At 40.2% G+C, this 21271-nt stretch overlaps 1 non-coding gene across 1 annotated transcript in view; it reads left to right on the top strand.

Moving 5' to 3' along the window:
- The first annotated feature begins 4328 nt into the window (after nt 1-4328).
- Nucleotides 4329-21271, top strand: part of LOC103290170 (uncharacterized) — a 49531-nt gene continuing 32588 nt past the window's right edge. The window contains exon 1 of the transcript XR_008556955.1: nt 4329-4383. This is a non-coding gene — a transcript (uncharacterized LOC103290170). The remainder of the gene's footprint in view (nt 4384-21271) is intronic.

Here is a 21271-nt window from a genome sequence, read left to right as displayed (position 1 = left end):
TAATTGAGAAAAAAAATAAGAACTTGGATAGATAAATTCCAAATTATAGAACAAGAAACTTTGTATACAAATGCTTCAGTAGGGAGAGCTTCTTTATTTTACACATTAGCGTTTTGGTGATAATAAACAGAATGTTAACCACTTTAGATATTTGTTGCATTTTGTTAAACCTGAAAATTTTAATATTTATCAAAATGAAATTATTATGAATGCATATCTGGTGATTGGAATTTTTCATTTATTTTGCTAACTTAAAATGAGTCAAAATATCTTTGATTTTGATAATTATTTTATATCCATTCAGGGTGAGGAGAATTAAATTTTGACAGTTCAGTCACAGTTCCGATCAGCTTATTTGAAGGAAGATGAAAGAATTATTATAAATATAGACTAACCTACATTGAAGGTTAATAGAATGTGACAGATATGACAAAATGGAATAATAATAGTAATAGTAATGATAATAATAGCTAAAATTTGTTCAGCATTATATGTGATCAGGCATTGTAATTAGAGTTTTTCATGCATTCATTGATCTCATTCTCACAACAGTGCAATGAGGTACGCACCATTATGACTCCCATTTTACAGATGTGGAAATTTTATCAGATGTAGTAAACTGCTTGCCTAGGTCATGTCACTGATAAATAGCAGAGTTGGGACTCAGGATCAGGTAATATAACTTCACAATCTGTGGTAAAATATTCCTAAAATATAAACAAATGTTTGTATATAACATTTTTCTAATAAGTTGAAATTATTTAACATAAATTGCTATATTATGGCACATCTATAAGTTGGAGAGTATTAATGAGGTAATTATATTTTGTTTTAAAAAAAAGTTAAAAATATCTAACTTTTGCTCGGCTGCAGTGGCTCAGTGGTCAACCTATGAATCAGGAGGTCATGGTTTGATTCCTGGTCAGGGCATATGTTGGGGTTGTGAGCTCAATCCTCATTGTGGGGTGTGCAGGAGGCAGCTGATCAATGATTCTCTCTCATCATTGCTGTTTCTCTCTCTCTCTCCTCCCCTTCCTCTCTGAAATCAATAAAAATATATTTTAAAATTGGCTAACTTTGGATTTCCTAATGATATTTTAGTGTAAACACCAATTCTAAAATAGAGCTGTCTAATATATAATTAAAATTTTTCTAGTAACCATGTGAAAGTGAAAATGTCACAATTTAATAATATATTTTATTCAATCCATAATGTTAAAATATGATTTCAACATATAAGCAATATAAACATTATTAATGAGATATTATACTTTTAGGGGGGCTATTGTTCCAAGTCTTGGAAATCTGGTGTGTATTTTTCACTTACTGAACATGTCACTTTGGCCCTATTTTAAGTGCTCAATAGCCATCTTTGCTAGTGCCTACTAAATTGGACAGTGCAGTTATGGATCTTTTTAGGAAAGTAAATTCAGTATTTTACATATTTCAAGCGTGGTGAGAATAAGAAAGGCCAGCCATGCATCCATATAATAATATCTCAGTTGTAGTACCATTATTTCCAAATTAACTAATTGAATTAACGGCTGCCACTTAACCTGTTTAAATTATATACTCTGGCAGGTAAGGTGACAAACTTTAGAAGGATGGTTTCCTTACAATCTTGTAATTTTGTCTAAGAGCTAGAATGGAGCTGACTTTAAGTTAGAACTAAATCTCCTTGGGAAAAGTGAATGTCTACAAGAATGCCTACCTCACAGAATAGTCACTAAGGATTTTACTACGTGTGGACCCAATGTGGACTTTCCAAGTCTTCAGCATCTGAGGGCAGGACTGGCCAACTCTTCTTGCTGTTCTGTATTCAGTGCTCAACCAGGCAGTTGACAAACATTTGTTAAGGATCGTTGTTTCTGATTCTTCATTGAAAAAACTATTAATATGTGCTTATTGAAAAGAAAAAAAATCAGACAAACCGAACAATTCTGGATTATTTATAGTAATAAGTAATAGTTCCTTCAATTCTTACTCTAGTTTCAGAGATAACCACTGTGAATGATTAGGTATGCATTCTCCCAGACCTTTACCTATATGTCTATGTCTGTTTCTATTTTATCTAGAATCTTCTTGTATGGAAATGGATTACACCATACATATTGTTCTGCAGCCTCTGCTTTTTTTGTTCCTTTGTTAATACTCACCAGAGGATATTTTTCCCATTGATTTTTAAAGAAAGAGTGGAAGGAAGGGGGAAGAGACACAGAGAGAGAATCATCGATGTAAGAGAGACACATCGATTGGTAGCCTCCCGCACGCAGTGACCAGGGGCCAGGAATCAGGCCTGCATCCCAGGTATGTGTCCGTGACTGGATCCAACCCACAAGCCTTCAGTCCTCAGGCAAATGAAGCAACCACTGGGAAAAACTGGCTAGGGCTCTGCAGCCCCTCTTTTATTTAAATGAAATCAATCGCTTTCTATGTGTTTTATATACTTTATTATGTTTTAAAATACATTTTTATTGATTTCAGAGAGGAAGGGAGAGGAGAGAGAGAGATAGAAACATCAATGATGAGAGAGAATCATTGATCAGCTGCCTCTTGCATGCTCCACACTGGGAATCAAGCCCACAACCTGGGCATGTGCCCTAACGGGGAATTGAACCGTGACCTCCTGGTTCATAGGTTGGCACTCAACCACTGAGCCACGCTGGCCGGGCTACATTTTATTCTTTTTAATGGCTGCAGAGTATTTTATGGTATGAATGTGCCAAATTTATTTAACCACATCATTGCTGATGAACAAACAAGTTGTGTCAATTTTTTTGCTATTACAAACTGCTGCCCTGCACATCCTTGTACATCTATCATAGCACACTTGTGTATTTCTGCTTGAAAGATTTCTAAGAACTGAGAAAGATTTCTAATAGCTGGGTTAAAGAAATACATATTGAAAATTTTGACAGATACTGCCAAACTGCCTAACAGCCTGTGGGCAAGACCTTGTGTTTGGACTTCATCTGGAAGTACCAACGTTCCCATCACAGAAAAGTGGCCAACCTTCTGAGAAACAAGCTGTTTCTATTCTCCACTCTAAAAAAGGACCTAAATATTTTCATTATTTAATATATGTGGCTTCAGTTGGTAATCCCATTGTTCTGGCTTCTCAGACAGGTAGCAAAACCAGAAAACACCAACTACCCTGGAGTTTTATTGTAATTTTTTGACATTCCTTTGGTGATTCACAAACGCCAGAAAATAAACGCTGTGCTCCCCAGGGTCTAAATGAAGACCCTGTAGGTTTTGGATTCAGTAACGGACCTTTCAGGAAGACAGAGTATGGGGGCGATGACTCACTCCCCCCATGGTGGCTGTCCTCTAGCTCTGTCCTTCAGAGGAAGCATCACCAGGGTCTGCTAGTACTTCTCCCTCCCTCTCCAAGAATTTCCTTAGGAGGGGATGCCTAGCAGGGGCCAAGGTTAGCCTCGTCCCCCCTCTTCTCCGGAGCGCCAGGACCTGCAGCGCACAGCTGGTCTTGGGCACAGAGGAAGCCAGAGCTCCTGGGAGATGCTCAGCCGTCACAGCCAGTAGCTGAGCAGTGGCAGCAGCGGAGATTCACGATGCAGCCCAAAGTTGTGCTTTAGCCTGCGAGGTGACAAGTGTATCCTCTGCTTACTAAATAAATAAATAAGTAAACAAACAAACAAACAAATAAACAAACAAATAAAGCAAGCAAGCCTCCTCCTCAACAATGAGGAGGAGGAGAAGGAGGAGGAGGGGGGGAGGCGGAGGAGGAGGAAGAGGAGGAGGAGGAGGAGGAGGAGGAGGAGGAGGAGGGACATTGTTGCGGCCACGGAAGCGCCAAGTACCAGTTGCTCCACACTTTCTTAGTTTGTACTGCTTTTTCTTTAATCTTCAGTGAATTGGAGGGATCAGCTCCGGAGGACAAAGGTGTGCTGGGGGTGGGGGTGGGGGGTTGGAATGTCCCGCGTGGGAAATCAAAGGGGGTGCCCACTGGGATGGAAAGAATTGGCTCCGGCTGCTCCGCTCCTTCTCGCCGTCCCGTCTCGCCGGGGAGAGACACGCGATTTGGTGAGGGCGCCTGGGTGTGTTTGCGGTGGCGGCGGCTCCTCGGGGGTCCTCGTCCCCTCGGAGCAACCAGACTGCCAAGGAGAAGAGCGGGGGTGCCGGCGGCCTGGAGGATCCAGGACCCTGGGTGTCCCGGGGTCCCCACTGGGCCCGGGGCCCCCGGCGGTTGCCATGGTGACGCAGGGTCGGCAGCTCGGCGCAGTGGAAACAAAGCCGCCCGCCGCCCGCCCGCTGCTCGCCCGACTCCTCCTCCGCGGCCGCCTCCCTCCCTCCCTCCCAGGCGCCGCCGCCCGAGCGGCTCCGGGCCCCGCGCCCCGCGCCCGCCACGGCCGCCGGGGGCAGGTAAGGCCGGCGCGCCCGCGGCCGGGAGGGAGGGAGGGGGCGGGCGGGCGCCGGGGCTGGGGGTCCGCCTGCCGCAGGGAGAGGGCGCCGCCGGCTGCACCCGAGCTCCCCGCGGGGCGCGTCCTCTCCGGGAGACGGCCTCCCGGCGCCGGGGAGCCCTCCGCCCGCCGCCGGCGCCGAGGCCGGGACCGCGGCGGCAAAGTTCGCGGCCGGCGCTCAGCCTCCTCCCGGCGCGACGGCGAGGCCGGTCCTGGCGCCCCCGACGGCCGCGCGGGGCTCCCCGCTCCGGCCGGGGCTCCCGGGCTGGGATTTTGCAGAGGCGGCGGCTGGTTCTCTCTCTCTCTCTCTCTCTCTCTCTCTCTCTCTCTCTCTCTCTCTCTCTCTCTCTCTCGCCTTTTAGAAAAAAAGATGGAACTATTTATCTTTGGATTTCCATGTTTCATAGTTTCCTCGAGCATGGGACGGGAGCGTTGTAAAGGGCAATATACTATCATTTTTTTTCCTTCACAGTCTCTGCAAAGTGAGCTCATTTTTCTGTGCTTGTGACCGAGGCGTTTTGAGGCGCTTCTGAAGTTCGTTTGAGTTTTGAGCACAAGGACCTCTGGCAGGTGTCGTTGCACCTGTCACTGAATGGAGGGGCAGCCGGGTTCCCACCCAGCAAGCCCGGAGTCGGGAGCAGGTCCAGGAATTCGTAGGTTAGATACCTGGCACCTGTGCCGTTGCTGCTGTTTCTGGAAGGTATTGTGTTCACGCTCGAAGGAACTGGGAAATGCCTGGCGTTTCTCTGTGTGAGGAGCGATCCGAGGCGCCTCTGAAGGCAGGTAGCTGGGCGGCATTTGCAGGTGTTTATGCGCCGGTGAGGGTTAGATGCGGTTGCCAAGGGCACACGGGTCCTGGGTGGGGGAATTGTCCAAGTTATGGGTACCCGAACCCCTCCCCCTCCTTTCTCAGCGGCCCACGCCCTTCCATCATTTCTTGATATTTACTTTGTTGCAAACACAAAGAATGCATTAAAAATATGATTGCTAAAACTGTTTTGTGGTGGTTCCTTAGATATCATCTTACGTGTAATGTGAAAGACAGAAAACTTTATTTTCAGGAATATAGCGGATCAATTTGGAAGGAAATAATATATTTGTTAATATTTTTGTTTTAATTGGTGAGAGATGTCACATAGATAACTGGAAAATGAGTCAACGAATTAAATTGTATATCCAATTTAGTAAAATAATTTGTAAGTTGGAATTGATTGGTTAGTGACCGTATGGATGGAATACAAGAAATTGTACCTTTGCTAAACAGTAGTTAATGAAAAGAAACCAGTGGCATGGATCATTTTGAATTGCAGTTAAGCTGATTACAATTATGGCTGTTAAAGCTACATGAGGTGTCAGGCATAAAGTGATTACCTAATATTCCTCTTCTCTCTTTTGGGATTTCAACACCTGTTAGCCTGCTGATTACTAGGTTTCCAAGTCTGTTCATACTTGCTAGCAATTTTAAGTAATGTCACTTCATTAGGAGATTGTATTGGAAACTAAAGGGATAAGTTGCAACAACAATTTGCAGATTAGTTCACAGTTGGGCTTGTTTTTAACTGAATCTTACTTGTAGAGTGATTCACAGATGCTCTGCTAAATACTCTTAGATGATGGTAATGACATGGTACATTGATTAAAATGAAGTAGATCTGTTTTGAGAAGATAACCAGGAGAGAATATACGTATTTTCTCATTGAAACATGAAAGGCAATTGGAATATTGAAGTGTAGGCATATTTTATAGACACTGACTGTAGTTTCATGCTTTATACTGAAACATATTTTGTGTTCTTCCTGAGGTACCAAGAGTACAGCTTTATTCAGATCTTTGCTAGCAAAACCTACATTCAAGTATGTGCAAGGAGCCTGGACCTGCTTTTCAGTCAGACAGAACTCTCACTATGAGTTTCAGCCTGCACATTTATTTTGTGGCTAGAAAATGTATTCTGAAGAATGGAGATATCCAGTGTTAATTCAGCACAATAAGGACTTATGTTTTGCCTTTGTTGCTAGCTCACACAAGGCCCAAGATTCAATATAGTTTGGCATTTTAAAGCTGTATCGCTTTTTGCCAAAAAAAAAATAAAGTCAGTAAACATCAGATACAGTCATGTGTTGCAAGCACTGTTTGGTTGTAGTGGTTTATTTATCCAAACTCTGAAGCATGAAATGAAGCTTTTGTCAGGGCAGCACAAAACATTAATTTGGCATGTTTGTTTATGTTACTAGCATTCTGAGGTATTTTGTGCGTAACCAGTTCATGAAAGAGAAAAATACTGTGAGGTCCACAGTATCTCCTTAGGAAATACCAATGGAAAGTGTGGTTTAAGTCCATGGTTTAGGTTAGCCACCTGGTGGGAGTAGGGTACAGCACAGCGCATCCTCAGGTGTGAAACACCATTCGTCACTTTCACTGATTCACAGTAGTATGAGACTTGTGCATTTCTAGGCTTAAGAGTCTTAAATTTTATGAAGTAAAACTGGTCCCCGTTTTTGGTATAAGTTAAAAAATCTTGTCTATAAACATAACCACGGCCATTGCTCTACTGAAGAATTCTGTAACTGATCCAGCATGTCTAACGATGTAAAATGAGCCAATGCATGAGCAGCATAAGGCCACTGAAGCCTTTATTGGCTATTTCTGGGTCCACATGCTCTTGCAATTTCTAGTTGCACTGTAATAACAGGATGACTTGTTGGTAATTTAGTATCTAGTACAATGTGTTGTAGCATTTATGAAAGCACATTTGGGAAAGAGGATAGTTTTTAATGGTTTCTTAATCATCAAAACACTTCGGTTTGCATTTGTGGCTGGGAAGAACAATGTTGCCCAGGGGTCTGGCAGAAAAAGTGCTATAAATATGTAAGTACTATAAGGTATTGTTAACTGACCTACTGTGCATGGTAGGTATTTGATCATAACTACTGTGCTGAGAAAAGGAATGGGAGACATATAGTGGTGGTGACAAGAAGTGGTGTTTTGTGACATGGATTATTAATAGTGATTAATGGAGGTTGAAAAATTTTGTGGGCATGTGTTTAAATTTTTGTCCTCCCAATTAAAATGAAGATAAGATATCTTAAGACATTTTATAAATCACAAGTGCTTGGGGAAAATGCATACATTTATAGTGTCTGGTACATAATTGGTGTGTTATAAATATAGTTTGAGGTCAGTGATTGATTTCCTTACGTGCCAGTTATTTGTAGCAATTATATACTATAGTTTTGGATATCAGTCAACAAATATTTATCAAGTGTTTCCTTCTATATATTCCATGTTGCTTGATGCAAGTAATCTGAGCTCTTATGGATGAGGAATTACTTGTTTTCCAACTATTATTATTCATTTTATTTTCTGTATCACACCTAAATAGTCTCTTTTGGCCTAGTTTTCAGCCTTCCTTTTCTTATGAGGAAAAGTTACCAGGTAATTCCCAAATGCTTTAAAAATAATTTTATAACCTTAGGGCTTTTAAAAAATAGTATTTGGTTAATTTGTTATTCAACCAGAAGAATCTTGGAAACTTAGTTTATAATGGCGTGCATTAAAAACGTGTTATAAACACATAAAAACAACACATTATAAACCTTAATTTCACATTTGGGACGTTTACAGAGGCTGTATGGTGGATAGAATTTGTGAGCCTGTTAGGTGATTGATTGCTCATTGCCTTAAGTGTGTTGAACTAGATCCTTGCTTCTTTATCTTATAATCAGTGAAAATGAAAGCCAGGGGACCTTGAGGTGGAGGCTTCAATGACTTAAAAGTTTAATATATTGGGAGCCTGCAGGGTTTGGTGGTGAAGGGGAGAAGAGGAAAAAGACTCTGATGGCACTAATAATCTCTTCAACACCTTATGGTTCAGAATCCTGAGGCAATTACCCAAGGGTAGTTTCCAAAGGTTGGCCACTTCTACCACAGAGATGCTGATTCTGGTTGCTTACTCTCACCTTTTCTCCCGACTAACTAAAAAGTGACTTCCTTAAATTGTGGTGTAAGTGCACTTTGAATGTTGTAAACTACAAATTAGGGCATAAGAGTAAAGGTTTTCTGCATGGGGTATATTATGTAAACTAAGAGGTCAAGTAGACCAATTAGATAATCAAGATAGTAATAGAACTATAAACTAAAATTATGTGTTTGTCCAACATATTTGATGTATTTAAATGAGAAATTGTGTTTCTGACTATCATTCCATTATAAATCATCTTCCCTCTATGTCAGTGGTTCTCAACCTTTCTAATGCCGTGACCCTTTAATGCAGTTCCTCATGTTATGGTGACCCCCAACCATAAAATTGTTTTCGTTGCTACTTCATAACTGTAATTTTGCTACTGTTAATGAATCGTAATGTAAATATCTGTGTTTTCCGATGGTCTTGGGCTCTGCAGCAGCGGTTCTCAACCTGTGGGTCGCGACCTACAGGTTGAGAACCACTAGCCGGGTCGCCCAAGTAGTTCCAAAGTCAGTATTGAGGGCCTTAAGACAGTAAGTTTTAGGGCCATACATAGGAAACTGACTCAGGTTCCTTATAGTAGTACTAGAGGCCCAATGCACGAAATTCGTGCGGTGGGGAGGGGTCCCTCAGCCCCAGCTGTGAGCCCGGCTTCTGGCTGAGCGGTGCTCCTGCTGTGGGAGCGCACTGACCAGCAGGGGGCAGTTCCTGCATTGAGCGTCTGCAACCTGGTGGTCAGTGTGCACCACAGTGACCAGTCGTTCTGGTCAACCGCTGTAACGGTCGCTTAGGCTTTTATTATATAGGTTACATCAGCTATCTAAGTTTCAAAATATATCATTAGGGCACTATAAAGTTAATTTGAGCTTTTAGTTACTCGATATACAACATTAGAAATCAAATATCACAATTCTGTTTTTAATTATTTGGATTCCTGATGTTCATGTCTTAAAAAGTTACATATAAAAAGCATAAAAACTCTATTTAGCTTAATTTTATACTAGCAATTCTGAATAAGCTTTTGATTCTGGTAAAAGACAGCAAAAAATAGATCTTCAAAAACCATTTACATTTGTCTTTATAATACTTTTATTACTTTACCTCCTGTCTCCTCTTTTCAATCCCCCCTTATAAACACTTGTTCTTACTGTCTCCACAGAAGGATCACGAAACAGGTTGATTTCAGGGGGATCTTTCTTATTTAAGCTATAGGAAAAGTAAATTAATAAGAGACAGGAGTTCATAAAAGCAAGTAATGAATCATAGTTCTGCAGGTTCGTTAAATAATACATATTGTCGTAGCTACCATCTGTCGAACACTTACTTGGTGCCAGGTCCTCTATTAAGTTTGCTACACAAACTATCTTTTGATCATCATGGTAACTCTTTGTTTCCTCATCTATAAGATGTGAATAAATACGTTATTCAAAATTGCACAGAGTTAGTACATTTAAAAACATGCTTCATGTGGGTAAATCACACTCTGAAGTTGACTATGATTGCTTTGTCAGTTACCAGCAGACAAAGAATGCATTCCTGCTGCAGTGAAGATGCTTTCCGATTAGGTGCTTTGGGAAGAGTGCCAGTTGAGGACTGCCTGGTAGGGAAGGTTCAGAGTGGTAGGTGTGGTCAATTTAGGTAGGGGAGATGGTTCTAAGACGGTAACCAAGAAAAATAAATTTTTGTTTACACTTATTGCTGCAGGATCCAGGTGAGGTTTGGGGTAGAAGGAGGGGAGAACTCTTCCCTTCAAATGTATTTTTTTAGAATTGAAAACAAAATTAAATGAAATTATCTTCTCTCTCCTGAACTTATTTTAACCTTTTGCACTCAGATGTCGAGTGTGACTCGACACGGTTAGCATTAGAATAAAGGAATCGAGAAAAAAGCAAGCGAGTGCAAAGGGTTAATTTTATACTGTGTCTTGGATTGGAAATTCATGTAGAAAAGAGCCATAGAAATGATATAGGATGAAAATAAATGAAAAAATAATTCAATAAATGCCATATACCTTAGGCTGGACTTTTCTAGGATACCGGAGGTCTGGAGTATTGGGTCAGGAAGAAGTTAGAAGCCTTGAAAACTATTCTCATTTGGGTCATTCCCCTGTACACCATGGGTTTCCCCCTGAATTCTTAGTGCAAACCTATCTTGATAGCTACTGGGGGAAAAGAAGAACAAGAGACTTTTAGTTAAAAATCTTACCAGCATGTAAACGCTCACTTTTATAAACACTGGTTACTATTTTTGTCAACATGAGCTCTTTTTCACATTCAAGGGCATTACGAAGAGCATGACTTTTGAAGCCAGACAACCTGGAGTTGAATCCTGGCTCTGCTACCTTCTGGCTGTGTGACCTCCTGGCAGCTACTTAACCATACTACGTATGCCTTCATTTCATGACCTGGAAAATGGGGAGACGAATACTACCTCTCTGGGTTGTTGTGAGGATTAAATGAATTAATCGTTGTAAGCTACTTAATTATTAGCTATTAAGAGTAAGTTTTGTGTACAGAAAGGACAACTAATATATATGTATATCACATATATAAATAACAGATAAAAATAAAATCTAGATTTCTTTAGGCCTTTAAATTCCACTTTATCAATAAAAATAACTGTTTATAAATCTGGTAAATGTGAGTAATCATCTTTACTTTTCCTTTGATGAAACTTTAGTTCAAATTGAACAGATTCAGTTCCTTTAACTGTCAGTCTCATTTACAAACTTAGGTAATAATTTAAACCCTTAAATATTTTCAATTGCACATATAAACTTAATGTATTTAATTTTCTGTTTAAACAAATAAGATGCTTATTGAGCAAATTTATGACCCAAATGAGTTAAACCTTTCCAAATACAAGCTCAAGTTCTTTTGACTGTTCCATCACTTCAAAATTTTATTTTATATCATATTTTATAGACATAGCCAAATCTTTTTGAACATTTCAATATAAATAAGTCATATATCTAAATTTATCACACATTTTAAACTAGCATCATAAGGCTAATCTGCCAGTGTAAGATTCATTTAAACATTAAAAACATAATTATTCACAAGCTGTTCCAGTTGATATAAAACATATTCTTTGGCTTTTCTAAAAAGTATTAATATGAGTCTGATTTTCTTCATCATCTCTGCATTTAATTCTAAACCTTCTCTAGATTGGAAAGCTACTTACCACTAGAAGGAAGTTTATTATCTCAGCTAAGCTGGCGGTACCATTTCATGTGAGCTTTAGTTAACATACCATTCCATATTGATTTCAGTTACTGCTTGACCATTTTTCATTGAAATATGTTTCCTTATTGGTCATGGATTTAAGGCTTAGATACTGCATACATCCTGGATAATTCTTCCTGTGACATGGATGGATAGGTTTGGCCTCCTTTTATAGTCGCCATGACAACAGATGACTTCAAACCATGCTTTTCAGATAGTATCAGTATTTTAATCCTTAGACCAGTGCTGTCCAATATGTAATATTGTTTCGGGTAGCCATATTAAAAAAGCAAAAAGTAATTAATTGTAATAATAGATTTTATTTAACCCAACATATCCAAAATAACACCATAATTTCAACATGTAATAAGTATACAATTATTATTATATATTGGTTTTAGAAAGAGGAAAGGAGAGGGAGAGAGAGAGAAACATCAAGGAGAGAGAAATATTGATTGGCTGCCTCCTGTAGGCCCCCAACTTGAGGTGGAGCCTGCAACTGGCATGTGCCCTGACCAGGAATCAAACCATCCACCCCTCAGTACATGGGATGATGCTCAACCAACTGAGCCACACTGGCCAGGACAGTATAAAATTATTAACAAGATATGTTTCATTATTATTATTTTTTTAATGAAGTCTTTGAAATCTGGTATGTATTTTATACTTAAAGAATCTCTCATTTTGGATGCTAAATTTTCAGCAGTTACAATGAAATGTCGTACTGCCAAAATAGTAAAGTTGTATTTGATGCAAAAATATTGCGTTAGTTTCAAAATTAAAATGAAATAAAATTAAAATTTTAGTTGTTTAGTTGCACTAGCTACTTTTCACATGCTCAGTAGCCACACGTGGCTAGTGGCTCCCATATTGAATAGTCCAGCCCTGGATTCTATGTTCAGACCTCTTCCTCTCAATTCTTTGATCAGCTTTAGGTTGTGTCCCACACCTGCTTCAGATAGCTTCTTTCACACAGCTGGTTCTTTATTTCTCTAGGCCAGTGGTCAGCAATCTCATTAGTCAACAGAGCCAAATATCAACAGTACAACGATTGAAATTTCTTTTGAGAGCCAAATTTTTTAAACTTAAACTTCTTCTAACGCCACTTCTTCAAAATAGACTCGCCCAGGCCGTGGTATTTTGTGGAAGAGCCACACTCAAGGGGCCAAAGAGCCGCATGTGGCTCACGAGCCACAGTTTGCCCACCACGGCTCTAGGCCACAGGATTTTAATGACATATGATTGATGGAATTTTGTTAAATTCAAATATTGTAATTTTTGTCTTTTTTTTCTGAGTGAATTCTCAGACACTTTAAAAAATTTGTTTACACCCGCATTTGTTGTTTCAAAGGAGGTACAGTGGGGTAAGCTTATGCCATCCCTGTTTCATCATAAGTAGTTCGCCTTTTAGGTGGGAATGTTAAGACTTAAATGTAATCCATGTGGGATTGGCAAACCTCCTCCTTTTTCCTGCTCATGATCCTGCTATCCGAGACAACCACTTCTTCCCTTCTGTTCTCCCCTCAAACCTGTACCCCTTCCTCCTCCTCTACCCTCTGTAGATGACCTTACTTCTGCAGGTCCAGACTTTGGATTCTTTCCTTTTTTTGGCCCATCCCATTTCCTAGGTAGCTCATCTTGTCTCATAGCTTTAATATCATTTACCTGCTGATGAGTCTCAAATTCATATCTTCAATAGAAAAATTTTCCCTTAATTCCACTTGGATGTCTAAATAGGCACCTCAAACTCAGCATATCCAAAAATGAACTCTTGATTCCCTGTACCAATACCTTCCCAGCCTGCTGCTCCCACGGTTTTTCTCAATTTAGTAAATGGCATTGTCATTCTTTCAGGTGCTTTGGCCATAACTTTGGACTTGACTTCTTTATAGCTTGATTTTCTTTTTATACTTTAAATTGAGTCCATTAGCTGAGTCCATCTGCCTTCAAATTTGATAATTTCTCCCACTGTAGTACAATCTATTACCATTTCCCTCATTTTTTAAATTGCAGGTACCTTCCAACTGGTCTCCAAGCCGCTTCCTTTATAAGGCAGAATACAGTCTATTTCCTAGGTAGCAGCGAGAACAATCCTTTGAACTTTAAATCAGACCCTATCACTTCCCTGCTCAAAAGACTCTGATGCCAAAAGCAAACGAAATAACACCCCCTGTTTCCCTCCTCACTCAGAATACATGGCAGAGCCAGTTCAGGGCCCACAGGCCTGCATGCTCTGGTCCCTGCCAGCTCCGCCCCGTCCACCTTGCACAAGGTTGTGCTATGAGCACACCAAGACTGCTCGGGCTTCTGGGTCTTAGCACTGCTGTCCTTTTGCTGGGACTGCTCTTTCTCAAAATAGTTGTAAGCTCACTTCCTCTTTTCTTTTAGTTTTGTACTCAAATCTTATCAGAGTGGCCTTCTATAAAAAAGTACTGTATAAAAAGTTGTCATCTTTTTGTCTCCTGTACTCTCTGTCCTTCTTGCTTGTTCTTTTCTGTAGCACTATTACCACCTGATACAACATGTAAACAAAAAAGTATACATCTTTCTTCTATTGTGTCAAATCCATAGAGAGTGGCTCTGTGTTTTTTTTTTTTCCTACTATATTCTCAGATTGTAGCACAATGCCAGGAATATAGTAAGTGCTCAGTAAATATTTATTGAATGAATAGAATAATTTTATATGATGCCTGTTTCCAGCACACAGTGATCAGTCTTAGAAAACTCCAGAATATTATAGAAAAGTTTTCGATTTATGTAGTCAAGGCTCTGTGCTTGGTGGTGTCGAGCGGTTGTTTCCATAGCTTATTGAATGGCCCCAAAGAAGAGCACAGAAAATGCCATCCTCTGTTCTGTTAAACAGATCAAATTTATTTATTTGGTAAAGCTTGAGACATCTATTATCACTGCCATTTCCATGGCAGAGACTTCATCTTTTAACTGTGTGTGTGTGTGTGTGTTTTTTTTTTAAGTCTGTAAAAAAGGTACTGTATAGTTAGTTCCCTTCTCTTCTCAAGAATTTGGAAAAATGGATATAAACAATTTGAAGGTAATTTTGGACCCTTGCTAAGTTAACATGAATTAGAATTTCTTATGTGTAACTTTAGGGCTAAGAAATACATTGAAACCACCTAAAACTCACTTTTCTATGAACCTGAGTTAGCAGTTTGCTTGCAGATATTCAAGTACTGATGGTAATAACTGTCCGAGACAACCATGGTGTCTCAGGGTGTGGGAGGAAGTAGAAGAGGGTAAAGGGGGGATAAATAGTGATGAAGGGAGACTTGACTTGGGGTGCTGAACACACAATGCAATATGTAGATGATATATTGTAGAATTGTACACCTGAAACCTTTATAATTTTATTAACCAATGTCAATACAATAAATTCAATAAATAAAAAAACCCATGGTGTCTCAGGAGCTAGAGGCTGCAAAATCAAGTCTTACAGTTCTTTGATATATCTGTTTTTAAAACTGAAATAAATGTATTTTCTGGGGGGAGAGGTTGGGAAATTGTGCTTTAGCAAAGTTTTTAAAGTCTTAGTCATTGAAATATGAACAGACTTCTGCACAGCAAAAGAAACCATCAACAAAACGACAAGAGAGCCCACTGCATGGGAGAACATATTTGACAGTGTTATATCTGATAAGGATTTAATCTCCAAAATTTATAGGGAACTCATACAACTTAACAAAAGGTAGATAAGCAATCCAATAAAAAAATGGGCAAAGGATCTAAATAGACACTTTTCGAAAGTGGACATACAGAAGGCCAAGAGACATATGAAAACATGGTCGAATTCACTAATCAAAACAACAATGAGGTACCATCTCACACCTGTCAGAATGGCTATCATCAACAAATCAACAAACGACAAGTGCTGGCGAGGATGCAGAGAAAAAGGAGCCCTCATGCACTGCTGGTGGGAATGCAGACTGGTGCAGCCATTATGGGAAAACAGGATGGAGTTTCCTCAAAAATTAAAAATGCAATTCCCATTTGACCCAGTAATCCCACTTCTAGGAATATAGCCCAAGAAATCAGAAACACCAATCAGAAAGGATATATGCACCCCTATATTCATAGCAGCACAATTTACAATAACTAAGATTTGGAAACAGCCTAAGTGTCCATTAGCAGATGAGTGGATTACAACCCGGTGGTATATCTACACAATGGAATACTATGCTGTTGTAAGAAAGAAGGAACTCTTACCACTCACAACAGCATGGGTGGACCTGGAGAGCATTATGCTAAATGAAATAAGCCAGTCTGAGGAAGCTAAATATCACATGAGCTCACTCATTTGTGGAATATAATGAGCAATATAAACTGATGAACAAAAATAGATCCAGAGACATAGAAGCATCAAACAGACCATCAAACCTCAGAGGGAAGGCAGAGGAGGTAGAGGGTAGGGGTAAGATATCAACCACAGGGCTTGTACGCATGCGTATAAGCATAATCCATGGTCACAGACAGTAGGGGGGTGAGGGTATGTGCTGGGGGGTGGGAGCAGCCAGGGAGAGGTTAATGGCGGAAAAAGAAGACATATGTAAAAATTTAAACAATAAAGAATAATAAAGAAATATGAACAGACTGTACAAAATACAAAATATATCCCCACTCCCAGCCTGTGAATTAAAAAAAATTCTGCATTTTGTTGTGTCTGATGTGTATGTGTCATTTATGAACATTTTCTTTTTGAGCTTGTGCCCAATGTTTTCTGAGAAGTGAACAGACTATTGAAGGTTATTAAATCAGCTGTTAGGTGCTAAAATATGGAATTGAGTCAAGAGTGATTCATTGGTGCATGGTCTGCTTTGCTTCTTCACTCTGCCCACATTGCATAGATGGGAGGTGCATGGGATTCTGGGTTGGAATCCTGGCGTTGCCATTTAGTAAGCTGTGTAACCTAGAGCATGTTCCCTGACTTCCCTTACAAGCTTCACTGACCTTATTACAAAGTGGAATACTAATGTACCTATCATGGTGAAATATTAGAGGGTTAAAGAATTAAATGAGGTAATATATGTATTTATGATTTATTATCAGCTTATTGTTTCCTATTAGGTATATAATATTATTACCTATAATCTCTTGGGGAGATTATAGTACAAGTGGATAGTAGTATTACATTTCCATTTATATGGAAAGATGGTATAACCATCTTGGACATAAACTTTGCTAGTAGTGGGAATTGATTTGTGTTGATTTAAAGGTGTTATTGTCATTTAGTGATAGCAGTTTCATTGGAGTTAAGATACATCTGTATTAGTGTGTGTTCTTGCAACTGTTATTCCCACCTGAGTATAGGGCTGAAATTGAATAATTTAGAGAATGTTGGGAACAAATAAATCTGTTAGGATAAAGTAGGAAGTTTTTCTTACTGACAAATGATGGTGGTATAAAGTTCTAAAGAGCAGGGTAAACAACTTTTTCTGTTAAAACTCAAGGATTTGGAAAATCCTATAACTATACACTCTTATATGTATAGTTCTGAAGGTATCAATCTTGGACTTAGCCCATCAAGTTTTGGTTTTATAAGAGAACTAGTGGCCCGGTGCATGAAATTTGTGTGTGTGTGGGGTGTCCCTCAGCCTGGCCTGCACCCTCTCCAATCTGGGACCCCAGGGATCGGGCCTAAACCGGCAGTTGGACATCCCTCTCGCAATCCAGGACCACTGGTTCCTAACTGCTGACCTGCCTGCCTGCCTGCCTACCTGATTGCCCCTAACCACTCTGCCTTCCAGCCTGCTCGCCCCCAACTGCCCCCACCTGGACTTCTCACCCCCAACTGCCACCCCTTGCTGGCCTGATTGCCCCCAACTGCCCCCCGCCCCGCCAGCCTGCTTGCCCCCAACTACCCTCCCCTGCTGGCCTGACCACCCCCAACTGCACCCCCCTGCTGGCCTGCTCACCCCCTATTGCCCCCCCCTTGCTGGCATGCTTGCCCAAAACTGCCCCTCCCACTGGCCTGATCATCATGCCCAACTGCCCCCCACTGCTGGCCTGCTTGCCCCTAACTGCCCCCCCTGCTGGCCTGCTGGCCCCCAACTGACACCCCCCTGCTGGCCTGCTCACCCCCAACTGCCCCCGCCCCTGCCGGCCTGCTTGCCCCCAACTGGCCCCCTCTGCCGGCCTGCTCGCCCCAACTTCCCCCACCACCGGCCTGATCACCCCAACTGCCCTCCCCTCCTGGCCTGATCACCCCTAACTGCCTCTGCCTCAGCCCTGCCACTATGGCTTTGTCTGGGTGGTGGTCATGGAGCCTGCTGGGGTGACCAAGGAAGCCAAGCCTTCTGCCCGCTCTGGCTGGCTTCGTGGCTCCGGCCAGCGCCACCATCTTTGTCACATCAATTTGCATATTCTCTCCTTATTGGCTGTGGGCACCACCATATTTATCATGAAGTGACGGTTAATTTGCATATTACTCTTTTATTAGATAGGATATGTTAATTTACAGAGTACATTTATACAGGTAAAGCAGATGGCACATGTATAAGGAGGAGACCAGGAGCCAATAGACACTGGGCTGGAATAATGCCATCACCTGGTAGGGTTGTTGTGAGGATGAATGATGGGTGGATGGATGTAACATATACAACTCATATGATGGAGAAAATGTACTTAATAAATGGCAGCTCTCTGCTATCTGGCAAGTTTTCCTCTATCACATGACCTCTCATTTTTGCCTTTCCCCTAGGAGATGAAGACTTATACTTAAAGATCATTTTAAATCATTACTTTAAAAAAATAATTCTGGCATTTTGCCTTTTTTTCCAAGGTCCCTGTTTATTTATTAGTCCCAAAGTTCTTTACACCTCCCTTCAAATGCAGAATCCTATTTAATTTAAAAATTGCACTGTGAGTCTATTAAAATTAATAGTGTGACATATTAAAATATCAAACATACTTAGTATGGCATTAATAATATCTCAATGAATAGAATCAGGCTTTCTTATTAGACCAAATGTACAAATAAATTGTCATTAATTGATAAGTTTTATAAAACATTTTCCATGTAGCAGGTTTTTTTTTTAGATGGAGTTATCTATTGCAATTAGGTCAGAAAAATAAGAATAGAATATGATTAGATTGTGGGATTTAGGTTAAATATGTTGTAGTACATCCTTTTTAAAAAATATTATTAATTGCTGGGCCAGCATGACTGAGTGGTTGAGTGTTGACCTATGAACCAGGAAGTTACAGTCGATTCCTAGTCAGGGCACATACCCAGGTTGTGGGCTAGTTCCCCAATGTAGGGTGTGCAGGAGGCAGCCGATCAATGATTCCATCTCATCATTGATGTTTCTATCACTCTCTCCCTCTCTGAAATCAATAAAAATATATTTTATCTTGTTACTTATGCCTGCATTGGTTTTATGAAAGAATTCTGTAGTGATTTTAAAAATATATACCTCTTGTTTTGCTCAAACCTGATAAGTGTATTAATTTTATTGTATAAAACTTGCCTTTGTATCCTTGAAACAGCTAACAGATTTCTCCTAATATCTTTCTCAGCTATACTTTCATTTTTCGTATTCTGAAATCATCTCATAGGTCTTCTTTTCATCCCTCATTTCTGCAGTGCTTCCTCCTGTCCCTGGGCCTTTGAACTGGTTAGTCCTTCTGTGTGGGTGTTCTTCCATTCTTTCTCCTCTCAGTAACTCCTGCTTATTTTCAGATTGCAGCTTAGTTGTTACTTCCCTAGGGAAATCTTGCCTTACATTCCTAACCAGGTCAAACACCAGTACTCATTCAACAAATATTGGAGTGGCTCCACTAGGCCAGGCAGAGTTCTGAGCTCTGAGAATATTAACGGACAAGGTTCCTTTTCCATGGTGTTTGCATTCTAGTGAGGAGATACTTGTACACACACACACACACACACACACACACACACACACACACACAAGATCCAAATAAACAAGAAAACTAGCAGAGACAAATAACATTCGGATAATTAAGGCAAGTTTTGGATGCTACCTTGGATGAGGAGGGAAGGTAACATTTAAGCTGAGATCTGAGTGACAAGGGGAGCCCTTGATTAGGAGCAGAGCATTTCAGACAGAAGGAGTAAGTGCAAAGGTCCTGAGGCAGAGAAAAGGCAAGAGAGTGATATGAGGTTAGGAAGGGAAGGAATGGCCAGACTGCTCAAGGCTTTGCAGTTCAGGGTAAGGGATTCGGTTTTATTTTATGTGCAATGGGAAACCATTGGAGGGCTTTTGCAGAGGTGAGGGCTGGGGGAAAAGGGAATAATTTGGTTTACATTTTAGAAATATTCTTTCATGTAGAGATTGGATTGTGAGGGAGCAAGAGTGGTAACAGGGAGAACTCTTAGAATCCTATTGTAGCAGTCCAGGTAAGAGATGGTGTTCTTAATACACTTGTAATTTTGCATTTATTTATGTGATTAGTTGGTTGATATTGCCTCACTGGACGGTAAGCTCCCTGAGGGCAGAGGCAATGTCTTTTTGCTTAAAGTTGTATTCCCAGTGCTTAGTTCAGAGCCTAGTATCCTATGGACACTTAGTTGCCTACTACTTCAGTGACTAGATAAGAATTTTGAGAAACAATAAGATATGGCCCATCTATGTTGATATAACTATCGATTCAGTGCTTTCCTTTTATCACACATAAAAAGATAAATGCATGTATCATGGCTAAAGAAATTATTATAGCTAGCAGGAAAAAAATTATAGTCATAATGTCAAGGCCCTTATTCACGTATTCAGATAAGAGTTGTAAGTCCTTCATGGTTATTCTGACAGTGCAACTGCTACAAGCCACATATTAATAAGTGGAAGGTATTTTCATGGGGAATCTGTGAGGACATTTGATAGTAAAAAAAAGGGTAGCACACTAATTATAACCATATGATGTCACTGAAACTGTTGAGATTGTTATGATTTTTAATCATGATAATGTATGGGTAGAAAAGTTACTGAGTGTGTCTTACATTGAATAAATATGAAAGATGTTTTAAAATATTTAATTTTAAAAAATAAGACATCTGTGATTCTTTTAAGATAGACCTCACCTATTATAATGGGGCATTTGAAATGGACTATGATATTGATTTATACAGTTTTGGTGTGGAGCTAGCCACATAACAAATTTAATGTTTCCCCTTTCCCCATCTTTATAGACAATGATGGAAGAGTTTGAAACCTTTAAACAATTTTACTCCAACAGTGGGACACATAATTAAGGGGAGCTTAAAGCATTTTAGAACTCGAAATTATATCTAGACTGAGATTCAATTATTCTTTGGTCTGCAATAAATTTAAATGGTTTGATTATTAACCTCTAGATCATGGTTGATTGGTCTATAAATGATAGATTTTTTCTGTCAGAGAAAGTCAGCTTGGAAAAAAAATTAGACAGCCTGTGTAAAGATTTTGCATTATAGAAAGGAGGAAATTAAAAAATATATTTTTATTGATTTTTAGAGAGAGAGGAAGAGAAACATCAATGTGACAGTAGAACAGCATTCGACTGCCTCCTGCACACACCCTACCTGGGATCAAGCCCTCAACTCCGGGCATGTGCTCTGACCAGGAATCGAACAGGCCACCTTTGGGTGCATGGGACAAAGACCAATCAACTGAGCTACACTGGCCAGGGCAGAAATTTTTTAGGTAAATGCACTTTTGGAT

This window comes from Eptesicus fuscus, chromosome 9, assembly GCF_027574615.1.
Source record: "Eptesicus fuscus isolate TK198812 chromosome 9, DD_ASM_mEF_20220401, whole genome shotgun sequence".
Taxonomy (NCBI): domain Eukaryota; kingdom Metazoa; phylum Chordata; class Mammalia; order Chiroptera; family Vespertilionidae; genus Eptesicus; species Eptesicus fuscus.
The sequence above is the reverse complement of the archived record's forward strand: the minus strand, read 5'-3'. Positions and strand labels throughout refer to the sequence as shown.